This window comes from Stenella coeruleoalba (genome assembly GCF_951394435.1).
Source record: "Stenella coeruleoalba genome assembly, contig: scaffold_367, whole genome shotgun sequence".
Lineage (NCBI taxonomy): Eukaryota > Metazoa > Chordata > Mammalia > Artiodactyla > Delphinidae > Stenella > Stenella coeruleoalba.
Window position 1 is genome coordinate 145569 of NW_027646434.1, and position 14683 is coordinate 160251.

Sequence of the window (14683 nt, forward strand, 5' to 3'; positions counted from 1 at the left end):
TGAGCACAGATAAAGTTCCTTAAGCCAAATATGGAATAGACAAGAGCTACTCCTTGCTCAACGAAATGGACTCAACACCCCATATTAAATGCCTAAGAATGTACCTGACTAGTAAGTATCTTAAAACCTATGGATTGCTATGTCTCCGAAAGAGAATCAAGCATGTGTACAGGGGCATAAACACAGCAGTGATAGGATTGGAGAGGTTCGGTGAGCAAATGAAGACCCTATGCAGTCATATTGCATGGTACCCATTCCACGGGTTTCAACTACCCAGGTTTAAGGTATTCTTCCTTCACCTAAAACATGCATGTGGAACCTAGAGTATGATCAACCATGTGATCGGGAGACGTGTTCAAATATGTCTCAGTTTTCGTACCCTGGTACTCGGGTGCAACATTCCAGACGCTTTACTAACACTCTCCCGACTTGGAGAGTCAGTCCCTTTAACCTCCTGTTTGGCCCAGTTTGCAATTTCTGCGGAAGATGAACAGGAATAGCGAGAACCAATGAGAGACTAGCTGGAGGTGTCTGGACGGGCAAATTTAACTCTCATTTCCCACCAGGAAGAGGAATTAACCAAAGGCTCAGCGTGCCGTGCCGGAACCAGATTAGGGCCTGAAGCCATCCTGCGGTGTTGCGGCCAGCTCACAAGAAAGCGAGTTGAAGAAAGGAGCTCAGGGGCACTGTAATTCACAAACCTGCAGAGTTATAAATGACAGCTATCGTCCAAAAATATACTGAAGTAAGGCTGCCAAGAGGACTTGAAAGCGGGGCAGAATTGCAGGAAACCGATTTCAGGAGGTAGACTGGAATTGCATTGAAAGCATAGGAAAAGACGCAGAACGTCCACAATGATGCACTTGGCCAAAAAGGGCATATGCATTTTTTCCTGAATATATTCAGAAAAAAACGCATACGCACTTTTTGGCCAACCAAGCAAACTTGCAAAGGAAATCTGCACTACAATGAAGTCTCACTCCCCCCTGGTCAAAAGGGCCATCTGAAAAAAGTGTAAAATCCAGAAAGGCAGGACAGGCCATGGAGAACTGGGAGCCTTGTTATGCTGATGGGCGGGATGTAAATTGCCAACAGACACTCGGGAGAAGTGTATGGTGTTTCCTGAAACATCTAAAAAACAAAGCAACAGAGCCTAGGGCACTTCCACTTATGGTCCTATAGCTTAGGGAAATTAAAATCAAAAAGACACAGCCACCCCAAAATTTGGGACGCCTCTGTTTACAAGAACCTCGTTTACCGTACAAGATCAACATCACAAAAAGTGAAAAATGGATAAAGAACTTGTGGTACTTACGTACAATGCAGTATCACTCAGCAATGAAATCTATGTCATCAGGCCCGTAGCAGCATAATGAGTGGATTCAGGTATGATGATTCTAACTGAAATAAGTCACACAGAAAAAGAAACATCATAAGATATCAGTAATACACGGAATGTAAACTTGGCTACACAGGAACTGAATTACAGAACAGAACAGGGTCTCAAATTTAGAAAAGCAACTTATGCTTGCTTAAGGGGAAAGGTGAGTTGGGGTGCTGCATAAAACCAGAGATTGAAATGAGCACAGATAAAGTTCCTTAAGACAAATATGGAATAGACAAGAGCTACTCCTTGCTCAACGAAATGGACTCAACACACCATATTAAACGCCTAAGAATGTACCCGACTAGTAAGTATCTTAAAACCTATGGATTGCTATGTCTCCGAAAGAGAATCAAGCATGTGTACAGGGGCATAAACACAGCAGTGATAGGATTGGAGAGGTTCGGTGAGCAAATGAAGACCCTTTGAAGTCATATTGCATGGTACCCATTCCACGGGTTTCAACTACCCAGGTTTAAGGTATTCTTCCTTCAGCTAAAACATGCATGTGGAACCTAGAGTATGATCAACCATGTGATCGGGAGACGTGTTCAAATATGTCTCAGTTTTCGTACCCTGGTACTCGGGTGCAACATTCCAGACGCTTTACTAACACTCTCCCGACTTGGAGAGTCAGTCCCTTTAACCTCCTGTTTGGCCCAGTTTGCAATTTCTGCGGAAGATGAACAGGAATAGGGAGAACCAATGAGAGACTAGCTGGAGGTGTCTGGACGGGCAAATTTAACTCTCATTTCCCACCAGGAAGAGGAATTAACCAAAGGCTCAGCGTGCCGTGCCGGAACCAGATTAGGGCCTGAAGACATACTGCGGTGTTGTGGCCAGGTCACAAGAAAGCGAGGTGAAGAAAGGAGCTCAGGGGCACTGTAATTCACAAACCTGCAGAGTTATAAATGACAGCTATCGTCCAAAAATAGACTGAAGTAAGGCTGCCAAGAGGACTTGAAAGCGGGGCAGAATTGCAGGAAACCGATTTCAGGAGGTAGACTGGAATTGCATTGAAAGCATAGGAAAAGAGGCAGAACGTCCACAATGATGCACTTGGCCAAAAAGGGCGTATGCGTTTTTTCCTGAATATATTCAGGAAAAAACGCATACGCCCTTTTTGGCCAACCAAGCAAGCTTGCAAAGGAAATCTGCACTACAATGAAGTCTCACTTCTCCCCGGTCAAAAGGGCCATCTGAAAAAAGTGTAAACTCCAGAAAGGCAGGACAGGCCATGGAGAACTGGGAGCCTTGTTATGCTGATGGGTGGGATGTAAATTGCAAACAGACACTCAGAAGAAGTGTGTGGTGTTTCCTGAAACATCTAAAAAACAAAGCAACAGAGCCTAGGGCACTTCCACTTATGGTCCTATAGCTTAGGGAAATTAAAATCAAAAAGACACAGCCACCCCAATGTTTAGGACGGCTCTGTTTACAAGAACCTCGTTTACGGTACAAGTTCAATATCGCAGAAAGTGAAATATGGATAAAGTAGTTGTGGTACTTATGTACAATGCAATATCACTCAGCAATGAAATCTATGTCATCAGGCCTGTAGCAGCATAATGAGTGGATTCAGATATGATGATTCTAACTTAAATAAGTCACACAGAAAAAGAAACATCATAAGATATCACTAATACACAGAATGTAAACTTGGCTACACAGGAACTGAATTACAAAACAGAACGGTGTCTCAAATTTAGAAAACCAACTTATGCTTGCTTAAGGGGAAAGGTGAGTTGGGGTGCTGCATAAAACCAGAGATTGAAATGAGCACAGATAAAGTTCCTTAAGCCAAATATGGAATAGTCAAGAGCTACTCCTTGCTCAACGAAATGGACTCAACACCCCATATTAAACGTGTAAGAATGTATCTGACTAGTAAGTATCTGAAAACCTATGGATTGCTATGTCTCCGAAAGAGAATCAAGCGTGTGTACAGGGGCATAAACGCAGCAGTGATAGGATTGGAGAGGTTCGGTGAGCAAATGAAGACCCTTTGAAGTCATATTGCATGGTACCCATTCCACGGGTCTCTACTCTCCAGGTTTAAGGGATTCTTCCTTCAGCTAAAACATGCATGTGGAGCCTAGAGTATGATCAACCATGTGATCGGGAGATGTGTTCAAATATGTCTCAGTTTTCATCCCCTGGTACTCGGGTGCAACATTCCAGACGCTTTACTAACACTCTCCCCACTTGGAGAGTCAGTGCCTTTAACCTCCTGGTGGCCCAGTTTCCAATTTCTGCGGAAGATGAACAGGAATAGGGAGAACCAATGAGAGACTAGCTGGAGGTGTCTGGACGGGCAGATTGAACTCTCATTTCCCACCCGGAAGAGGAATTAACCAAAGGCTCAGCATGCCGTGCCAGTACCAGATTAGGGCCTGAAGCAATCCTGCGGTGTTGCGGCCAGCTCACAAGAAAGCGAGTTGAAGAAAGGAGCTCAGGGGCACTGTAATTCACAAACCTGCAGAGTTATAAATGACAGCTATCGTCCAAAAATATACTGAAGTAAGGCTGCCAAGGGGACTTGAAAGCGGGGCAGAATTGCAGGAAACCGATTTCAGGAGGTAGACTGGAATTGCATTTAAAGCATAGGAAAAGAGGCAGAATGTCCACAATGATGCACTTGGCCAAAAAGGGCGTATGCGTTTTTTCCTGAATATATTCAGGAAAAAACGCATACGCCCTTTTTGGCCAACCAAGCAAGCTTGCAAAGGAAATCTGCACTACAATGAAGTCTCACTTCCCCCCGGTCAAAAGGGCCATCTGAAAAAAGTGTAAAATCCAGAAAGGCAGGACAGGCCATGGAGAACTGGGAGCCTTGTTATGCTGATGGGCGGTATGTAAATTGCCAACAGCCACTGGGGAGAAGTGTATGGTGTTTCCTGAAACATCTAAAAAACAAACCAACAGAGCCTAGGGCACTTCCACTTATGGTCCATAGCTTAGGGAAATTAAAATCAAAAAGACACAGCCACCCCAAAGTTTGGGACGGCTCTGTTTACAAGAACCTCGTTTACGGTACAAGTTCAATATCGCAGAAAGTGAAAAATGGATAAAGTAGTTGTGGTACTTACGTACAATGCAATATACCTCAGTAATGAAATCTATGTCATGAGGCCCGCAGCAGCATAATGAGTGGATTCAGGTATGATGATTCTAACTGAAATAAGTCACACAGAAAAAGAAACATCATAAGATAACACTAGTACACGGAATGTAAACTTGGCTACACAGGAACTGGATTACAAAACAGAACAGGGTCTCAAATGTAGAAAACCAACTTATGCTTGCTTAAGGGGAAAGGTGAGTTGGGGTGCTGCATAAAACCAGAGATTGAAATGAGCACAGATAAAGTTCCTTAAGCCAAATATGGAATAGACAAGAGCTACTCCTTGCTCAACGAAATGGACTCAACACCCCATATTAAACGTGTAAGAATGTATCTGACTAGTAAGTATCTTAAAACCTATGGATTGCTATGTCTCTGAAAGAGAATCAAGCGTGTGTACAGGGGCAAAAACGCAGCAGTGATAGGATTGGAGAGGTTCGGTGAGCAAATGAAGACCCTTTGAAGTCGTATTGCATGGTACCCATTCCACGGATCTCAACTCTCCAGGTTTAAGGGATTCTTCCTTCAGCTAAAACATGCATGTGGAACCCAGAGTATGATCAACCGTGTGATCAGGAGACGTGTCAAATATGTCTCAGTTTTTGTTCCCTGGTACTCGGGTGCAACATTCCAGACGCTTTGCTAACACTCTCCCGTCTTGGAGAGTCAGTGCCTTTAACCTCCTGTTTGGCCCAGTTTGCAATTTCTGCGGAAGATGAACAGGAATAGTGAGGACCAATGAGAGACTAGCTGGAGGTGTCTGGATGGGCAAATTTAACTCTCATTTCCCACCAGGAAGAGGAATTAACCAAAGGCTCAACTTGCCATGCCGGAACCACACTAGGGCCTGAAGCAATCCTGCGGTGTTGCGGCCAGCTCACAAGAAAGCGTGTTGAAGAAAGGAGCTCAGGGGCACTGTCATTCACAAACCTGCAGAGTTATAAATGACAGCTATCGTCCAAAAATACATTGAAGTAAGGCTGCCAAGAGGACTTGAAAGCGGGGCAGAATAGCAGGCAACCGATTTCAGGAGGTAGACTGGAATTGCATGTAAAGCATAGGAAAAGAGGCAGAACGTCCACAATGATGCACTTGGCCAAAAAGGGCGTATGCGTTTTTTCCTGAATATATTCAGGAAAAAACGCATACGCCCTTTTTGGCCAACCAAGCAAGCTTGCAAAGGAAATCTGCACTACAATGAAGTCTCACTTCCCCCCGGTCAAAAGGGCCATCTGAAAAAAGTGTAAAATCCAGAAAGGCAGGACAGGCTATGGAGAACTGGGAGCCTTGTTATGCTGATGGGCGGGATGTAAATTGCCAACAGACACTGGGGAGAAGTGTATGGTGTTTCCTGAAACATCTAAGAAACAAAGCAACAGAGCCTAGGGCACTTCCACTTATGGTCCTATAGCTTAGGGAAATTAAAATCAAAAAGACACAGCCACCCCAAAGTTTGGGACGCCTCTGTTTACAAGAACCTCGTTTACCGTACATGTTCAATATCACAGAAAGTGAAAAATGGATAAAGAACTTGTGGTTCTTACGTACAATGCAGTATCACTCAGCAATGAAATCTATGTCATCAGGCCCATAGCAGAATAATGAGTGGATTCAGGTACGGTGATTCTAACTGAAATAAGTCACACAGAAAGAGAAACATCATAAGATATCAGTAATACACGGAATGTAAACTTGGCTACACAGGAACTGAATTCCAAAACAGAACAGGGTCTCAAATTTAGAAAACCAACTTATGCTTGCTTAAGGGGAAAGGTGAGTTGGGGTGCTGCATAAAACCAGAGATTGAAATGAGCACAGATAAACTTCCTTAAGCCAAATATGGAATAGACAAGAGCTACTCCTTGCTCAACGAAATGGACTCAAAACCCCATATTAAACGCCTAAGAATGTACCTGACTAGTAAGTATCTTAAAACCTATGGATTGCTATGTCTCCAAAAGAGAATCAAGCGTGTGTACAGGGGCATAAACGCAGCAGTGATAGGATTGGAGAGGTTCGGTGAGCAAATGAAGACCCTTTGAAGTCATATTGCATGGTACCCATTCCATGGGTTTCAACTACCGAGGTTTAAGGTATTCTTCCTTCAGCTAAAATATGCATGTGGAACCTAGAGTATGATCAACCATGTGATTGGGAGACGTGTTCAAATATGTCTCAGTTTTCCTCCCTTGGTACACGGGTGCAACATTCCAGATGCTTTACGAACACTCTCCCCACTTGGAGAGTCAGTCCCTTTAACCTCCTGTTTGGCCCAGTTTGCAATTTCTGCGGAAGATGAACAGGAATAGCGAGAACCAATGAGAGACTAGCTGGAGGTGTCTGGACGGGCAAATTTAACTCTCATTTCCCACCAGGAAGAGGAATTAACCAAAGGCTCAGCGTGCCGTGCCAGTACCAGATTAGGGCCTGAAGCAATCCTGCGGTGTTGCGGCCAGCTCACAAGAAAGCGAGTTGAAGAAAGGAGCTCAGGGGCACTGTAATTCACAAACCTGAAGAGTTATAAATGACAGCTATCGTCCAAAAATATACTGAAGTAAGGCTGCCAAGAGGACTTGAAAGCGGGGCAGAATTGCAGGAAACCGATTTCAGGAGGTAGACTGGAATTGCATTGAAAGCATAGGAAAAGAGGCAGAACGTCCACAATGATGCACTTGGCCAAAAAGGGCGTATGCGTTTTTTCCTGAATATATTCAGGAAAAAACGCATACGCCCTTTTTGGCCAACCAAGCAAGCTTGCAAAGGAAATCTGCACTACAATGAAGTCTCACTTCCCCCCGGTCAAAAGGGCCATCTGAAAAAAGTGTAAAATCTAGAAAGGCAGGACAGGCCATGGAGAACTGGGAGCCTTGTTATGCTGATGGGCGGGATGTAAATTGCAAACAGACTCTCGGGAGAAGTGTATGGTGTTTCCTGACACATCTAAAAAACAAAGCAACAGAGCCTAGGGCACTTCCACTTATGGTCCTATAGCTTAGGGAAATTAAAATCAAAAAGACACAGCCACCCCAAAGTTTGGGACGCCTCTGTTTACAAGAACCTCGTTTACCGTACAAGTTCAATATCACAAAAAGTGAAAAATGAATAAAGAACTTGTGGTACTTACGTACAATACACTATCACTCAGCAATGAAATCTATGTCATCAGGCCTGTAGCAGCATGATGAGTGGATTCAGCTACGATGATTCAAACTGAAATAAGTCACACAGAAAAAGAAACATCATAAGATATCACTAATACATGGAATGTAAACTTGTCTACACAGGATCTGAATTCCAAAACAGAACAGGGTCTCAAATTTAGAAAACCAACTTATGCTTGCTTAAGGGGAAAGGTGAGTTGGGGTGCTGCATAAAACCAGAGATTGAAATGAGCACAGATAAAGTTCCTTAACCCAAATATGGAATAGACAAGAGCTACTCCTTGCTCAACGAAATGGACTCAACACCCCATATTAAACGCCTAAGAATGTACCTGACTAGTAAGTATCTTAAAACCTATGGATAGCTATGTCTCCGAAAGAGAATCAAGCATGTGTACAGGGGCATAAACGCAGCAGTGATAGGTTTGGAGAGGTTCGGTGAGCAAATGAAGACCCTTTGAAGTCATATTGCATGGTACCCATTCCACGGGTTTCAACTACCCAGGTTTAAGGTATTCTTCCTTCAGCTAAAACATGCATGTGGAACCTAGAGTATGATCAACCATGTGATCGGGAGACGTCTTCAAATATGTCTCAGTTTTCATACCCTGTTACTCGGGTGCAACATTCCAGACGCTTTACTAACACTCTCCCGACTTGGAGAGTCAGTCCCTTTAACCTCCTGTTTGGCCCAGTTTGCAATTTCTGCGGAAGATGAACAGGAATAGCGAGAACCAATGAGAGACTAGCTGGAGGTGTCTGGACGGGCAAATTTAACTCTCATTTCCCACCAGGAAGAGGAATTAACCAAAGGCTCAGCGTGCCGTGCCAGAACCAGATTAGGGCCTGAAGCCATCCTGCGGTGTTGTGGCCACGTCACAAGAAAGCGAGTTGAAGAAAGGAGCTCAGGGGCACTGTAATGCACAAACCTGCAGAGTTATAAATGACAGCTATCGTCCAAAAATATACTGAAGTAAGGCTGCCAAAAGGACTTGAAAGCGGGGCAGAATTGCAGGAAACCGATTTCAGGAGGTAGACTGGAATTGCATTGAAAGCATAGGAAAAGAGGCAGAACGTCCACAATGATGCACTTGGCCAAAAAGGGCGTATGCGTTTTATCTTGAATATATTCAGGAAAAAAGGCATACGCCCTTTTTGGCCAACCAAGCAAGCTTGCAAAGGAAATCTGCACTAAAATGAAGTCTCACTTCCCCCCAGTCAAAAGGGCCATCTGCAAAAAGTGTAAAATCCAGAAAGGCAGGACAGGCCATGGAGAACTGGGAGCCTTGTTATGCTGATGGGCGGGATGTAAATTGCCAACAGACACTCGGGAGAAGTGTATGGTGCTTCATGAAACATCTAAAAAACAAAGCAACAGAGCCTAGGGCACTTCCACTTATGGTCCTATAGCTTAGGGAAATTAAAATCAAAAAGACACAGCCACCCCAAAGTTTGGGACGCCTCTGTTTACAAGAACCTCGTTTACGGTACAAGTTCAATATCACAGAAAGTGAAAAATGGATAAAGAACATGTGGTACTTTCATACAATGCAGTATCACTCAACAATGAAATCTATGTCATCAGGCCCGTAGCAGCATAATGAGTGGATTCAGGTACGATGATTCTAACTGAAATAAGTCACACGGAAAACGAAACATCATAAGATATCAGTAATACACGGAATGTAAACTTGGCTACACAGGAACTGAATTACAGAACAGAACAGGGTCTCAAATTTAGAAAACCAACTTATGCTTGCTTAAGGGGAAAGGTGAGTTGGGGTGCTGCATAAAACCAGAGATTGAAATGAGCACAGATAAAGTTCCTTAAGCCAAATACGGAATAGACAAGAGCTACTCCTTGCTCAACGAAATGGACTCAACACCCCATATTAAACGCCTAAGAATGTACCTGACTAGTAAGTATCTTAAAACCTATGGATTGCTATGTCTCCAAAAGAGAATCAAGCGTGTGTACAGGGGCATAAACGCAGCAGTGATAGGATTGGAGAGGTTCGGTGAGCAAATGAAGACCCTTTGAAGTCATATTGCATGGTACCCATTCCACGGGTTTCAACTACCCAGGTTTAAGGTATTCTTCCTTCAGCTAAAACATGCATGTGGAACCTAGAGTATGATCAACCATGTGATCGGGAGACGTGTTCAAATATGTCTCAGTTTTCGTACCCTGGTACTCGGATGCAACATTCCAGACGCTTTACTAACACTCTCCCGACTTGGAGAGTCAGTCCCTTTAACCTCCTGTTTGGCCCAGTTTGCAATTTCTGCGGAAGATGAACAGGAATAGCGAGAACCAATGAGAGACTAGCTGGAGGTGTCTGGACGGGCAAATTTAACTCTCATTTCCCACCAGGAAAAGGAATTAACCAAAGGCTCAGCGTGCCGTGCCGGAACCAGATTAGGGCCTGAAGCCATCCTGCGGTGTTGCGGCAAGGTCACATGAAAGCGAGTTGAAGAAAGGAGCTCAGGGGCACTGTAATTCACAAACCTGCAGAGTTATAAATGACAGCTATCGTCCAAAAATAGACTGAAGTAAGGCTGCCAAGAGGACTTCAAAGCGGGGCAGAATTGCATGAAACCGATTTCAGGAGGTAGACTGGAATTGCATTGAAAGCATAGGAAAAGAGGCAGAACGTCCACAATGATGCACTTGGCCAAAAAGGGCGTATGCGTTTTTTCCTGAATATATTCAGGAAACAACGCATACGCCCTTTTTGGCCAACCAAGCAAACTTGCAAAGGAAATCTGCACTACAATGAAGTCTCACTTCCCCCAGGTCAAAAGGGCCATCTGAAAAAAGTGTAAAATCCAGAAAGGCAGGACAGGCCATGGAGAACTGGGAGCCTTGTTATGCTGATGGGCGGGATGTAAATTGCCAACAGACACTCGGGAGAAGTGTATGGTGTTTCCTGAAACATCTAAAAAACAAAGCAACAGAGCTAAGGGCACTTCCACTTATGGTCCTATAGCTTAGGGAAATTAAAATCAAAAAGACACAGCCACCCCAAAATTTGGGACACCTCTGTTTACAAGAACCTCGTTTACCGTACAAGTTCAACATCGCAAAAAGTGAAAAATGGATAAAGAACTTGTGGTACTTACGTACAATGCAGTATCACTCAGCAATGAAATCTATGTCATCAGGCCCGTAGCAGCATAATGAGTGGATTCAGGTATGATGATTCTAACTGAAATAAGTCACACAGAAAAAGAAACATCATAAGATATCACTAATACATGGAATGTAAACTTGGCTACACAGCAACTGAATTCCAAAACAGAACAGGGTCTCAAATTTAGAAAACCAACTTATGCTTGCTTAAGGGGAAAGGTGAGTTGGGGTGCTGCATAAAACCAGAGATTGAAATGAGCACAGATAAAGTTCCTTAAGCCAAATATGGAATAGACAAGAGCTACTCCTTGCTCAACGAAATGGACTCAACACCCCATATTAAACGCCTAAGAATGTACCTGACTAGTAAGTATCTTAAAACCTATGGATTGCTATGTCTCCGAAAGAGAATCAAGCATGTGTACAGGGGCATAAACGCAGCAGTGATAGGATTGGAGAGGTTCGGTGAGCAAATGAAGACCCGTTGAAGTCATATTGCATGGTACCCATTCCACGGATTTCAACTACCCAGGTTTAAGGTATTCTTCCTTCAGCTAAAAGATGCATGTGGAACCTAGAGTATGATCAACCATGTGAACGGGAGACGTGTTCAAATATGTCTCAGTTTTCCTCCCCTGGTACTCGGGTGCAACATTCCAGACGCTTTACTAACACTCTCCCGACTTGGAGAGTCAGTCCCTTTAACCTCCTGTTTGGCCCAGTTTGCAATTTCTGTGGAAGATGAACAGGAATAGGGAGAACCAATGAGAGACTAGCTGGAGGTGTCTGGACGGGCAAATTTAACTCTCATTTCCCACCAGGAAGAGGAATTAACCAAAGGCTCAGCGTGCCGTGCCGGAACCAGATTAGGGCCTGAAGCCATCCTGCGGTGTTGCGGCCAGCTCACAAGAAAGCGAGTTGAAGAAAGGAGCTCAGGGGCACTGTAATTCACAAACCTGCAGAGTTATAAATGACAGCTATCGTCCAAAAATATACTGAAGTAAGGCTGCCAAGAGGACTTGAAAGCGGGGCAGAATTGCAGGAAACCGATTTCAGGAGGTAGACTGGAATTGCATTGAAAGCATAGGAAAAGAGGCAGAACGTCCACAATGATGCACTTGGCCAAAAAGGGCGTATGCGTTTTTTCCTGAATATATTCAGGAAAAAACGCATACGCCCTTTTTGGCCAACCAAACAAACTTGCAAAGGAAATGTGCACTACAATGAAGTCTCACTTCCCCCCGGTCAAAAGGGCCATCTGAAAAAAGTGTAAAATCCAGAAAGGCAGGACAGTCCATGGAGAACTGGGAGCCTTGTTATGCTGATGGGCGGGATGTAAATTGCCAACAGACACTCGGGAGAAGTGTATGGTGTTTCCAGAAACATCTAAAAAACAGAGCAACAGAGCCTAGGCCACTTCCACTTATGGTCCTATAGCTTAGGGAAATTAAAATCAAAAAGACACAGCCACCCCAAAATTGGGACGCCTCTGTTTACAAGAATCTCGTTTACCGTACAAGTTCAACATCGCAGAAAGTGAAAAATGGATAAAGAATTTGTGGTATTTACTTAAAAACAATATTACTCAGCAATGAAATCTATGTCATCAGGCCCGTAGCAGCACAATGAGTGGATTCAGGTATGATGATTCTAACTGAAATAAGTCACACAGAAAAAGAAACATCATAAGATATCAGTAATACACGGAATGTAAACTTGGCTACACAGGAACTGAATTACAGAACAGAACAGGGTCTCAAATTTAGAAAAGCAACTTATGCTTGCTTAAGGGTAAAGGTGAGTTGGGGTGCTGCATAAAACCAGAGATTGAAATGAGCACAGATAAAGTTCCTTAAGCCAAATATGGAATAGACAAGAGCTACTCCTTGCTCAACGAAATGGACTCAACACCGCATATTAAACGCCTAAGAATGTACCTGACTAGTAAGTATCTTAAAACCTATGGATTGCTATGTCTCCGAAAGAGAATCAAGCATGTGTACAGGGGCATAAACGCAGCAGTGATAGGATTGGAGAGGTTCGGTGAGCAAATGAAGACCCTTTGAAGTCATATTGCATGGTACCCATTCCACGGGTTTCAACTACCCAGGTTTAAGGTATTCTTCCTTCAGCTAAAACATGCATGTGGAACCTAGAGTATGATCAACCATGTGATCGGGAGACGTGTTCAAATATGTCTCAGTTTTCGTACCCTGGTACTCGGGTGCAACATTCCAGACGCTTTACTAACACTCTCCCGACTTGGAGAGTCAGTCCCTTTAACCTCCTGTTTGGCCCAGTTTGCAATTTCTGCGGAAGATGAACAGGAATAGCGAGAACCAATGAGAGACTAGCTGGAGGTGTCTGGACGGGCAAATTTAACTCTCATTTCCCACCAGGAAGAGGAATTAACCAAAGGCTCAGCGTGCCGTGCCGGAACCAGATTAGGGCCTGAAGCCACCATGCGGTGTTGCGGCCAGGTCACAAGAAAGCGAGTTGAAGAAAGGAGCTCAGGGGCACTGTAATTCACAAACCTGCAGAGTTATAAATGACAGCTATCATCCAAAAATATACTGAAGTAAGGCTGCCAAGAGGACTTGAAAGCGGGGCAGAATTGCAGGAAACCGATTTCAGGAGGTAGACTGGAATTGCATTGAAAGCATAGGAAAAGAGGCAGAGCGTCCACAATGATGCACTTGGCCAAAAAGGGCGTATGCGTTTTTTCCTCAATATATTTAGGAAAACACGCATACACACTTTTCGGCCAACCAAGCTAACTTGCAAAGGAAATCTGCACTACAACGAAGTCTCACTTCCCTCTGGTCAAAAGGGCCATCTGAAAAAAGTGTAAAATCCAGAAAGGCAGGACAGGCCATGGAGAACTGGGAGCCTTGTTATGCTGATGGGCGGGATGTAAATTGCCAACAGACACTCCGGAGAAGTGTATGGTGTTTCCTGAAACATCTAAAAAACAAAGCAACAGAGCCTAGGGCACTTCCACTTATGGTCCTATAGCTTAGGGAAATTAAAATCAAAAAGACACAGCCACCCCAAAATTTGGGACACCTCTGTTTACAAGAACCTCGTTTACCGTACAAGTTCAACATCACAAAAAGTGAAAAATGGATAAAGAACTTGTGGTACTTACGTACAATGCACTATCACTCAGCAATGAAATCTATGTCATCAGGCCCGTAGCAGCATAATGAGTGGATTCAGCTATGATGATTCTAACTGAAATAAGTCACACAGAAAAAGAAACATCATAAGATATCAGTAATACACGGAATGTAAACTTGGCTACACAGGAACTGAATTACAGAACAGAACAGGGTCTCAAATTTAGAAAAGCAACTTATGCTTGCTTAAGGGTAAAGGTGAGTTGGGGTGCTGCATAAAACCAGAGATTGAAATGAGCACAGATAAAGTTCCTTAAGCCAAATATGGAATAGACAAGAGCTACTCCTTGCTCAACGAAATGGACTCAACACCGCATATTAAACGCCTAAGAATGTACCTGACTAGTAAGTATCTTAAAACCTATGGATTGCTATGTCTCCAAAAGAGAATCAAGCATGTGTACAGGGGCATAAACGCAGCAGTGATAGGATTGGAGAGGTTCGGTGAGCAAATGAAGACCCTTTGAAGTCATATTGCATGGTACCCATTCCACGGGTTTCAACTACCCAGGTTTAAGGTATTCTTCCTTCAGCTAAAACATGCATGTGGAACCTAGAGTATGATCAACCATGTGATCGGGAGACGTGTTCAAATATGTCTCAGTTTTCATACCCTGGTACTCGGGTGCAACATTCCAGACGCTTTACTAACACTCTCCCGACTTGGAGAGTCAGTCCCTTTAACCTCCTGTTTGGCCCAGT

General features: G+C 43.8%; 1 long non-coding RNA gene across 1 annotated transcript in view; it reads right to left on the bottom strand.

The window, feature by feature from the left end:
• Nucleotides 1-1336: 1336 nt before the first annotated feature.
• Nucleotides 1337-14683, bottom strand: part of LOC307181115 — a 54285-nt gene continuing 40938 nt past the window's right edge. The window contains exons 2-3 of the long non-coding RNA XR_013825910.1: nucleotides 5334-5438; nucleotides 1337-1401 (exon numbers count right to left, since the gene is read on the bottom strand). This is a non-coding gene — a long non-coding RNA (uncharacterized lncRNA). The remainder of the gene's footprint in view (nucleotides 1402-5333; nucleotides 5439-14683) is intronic.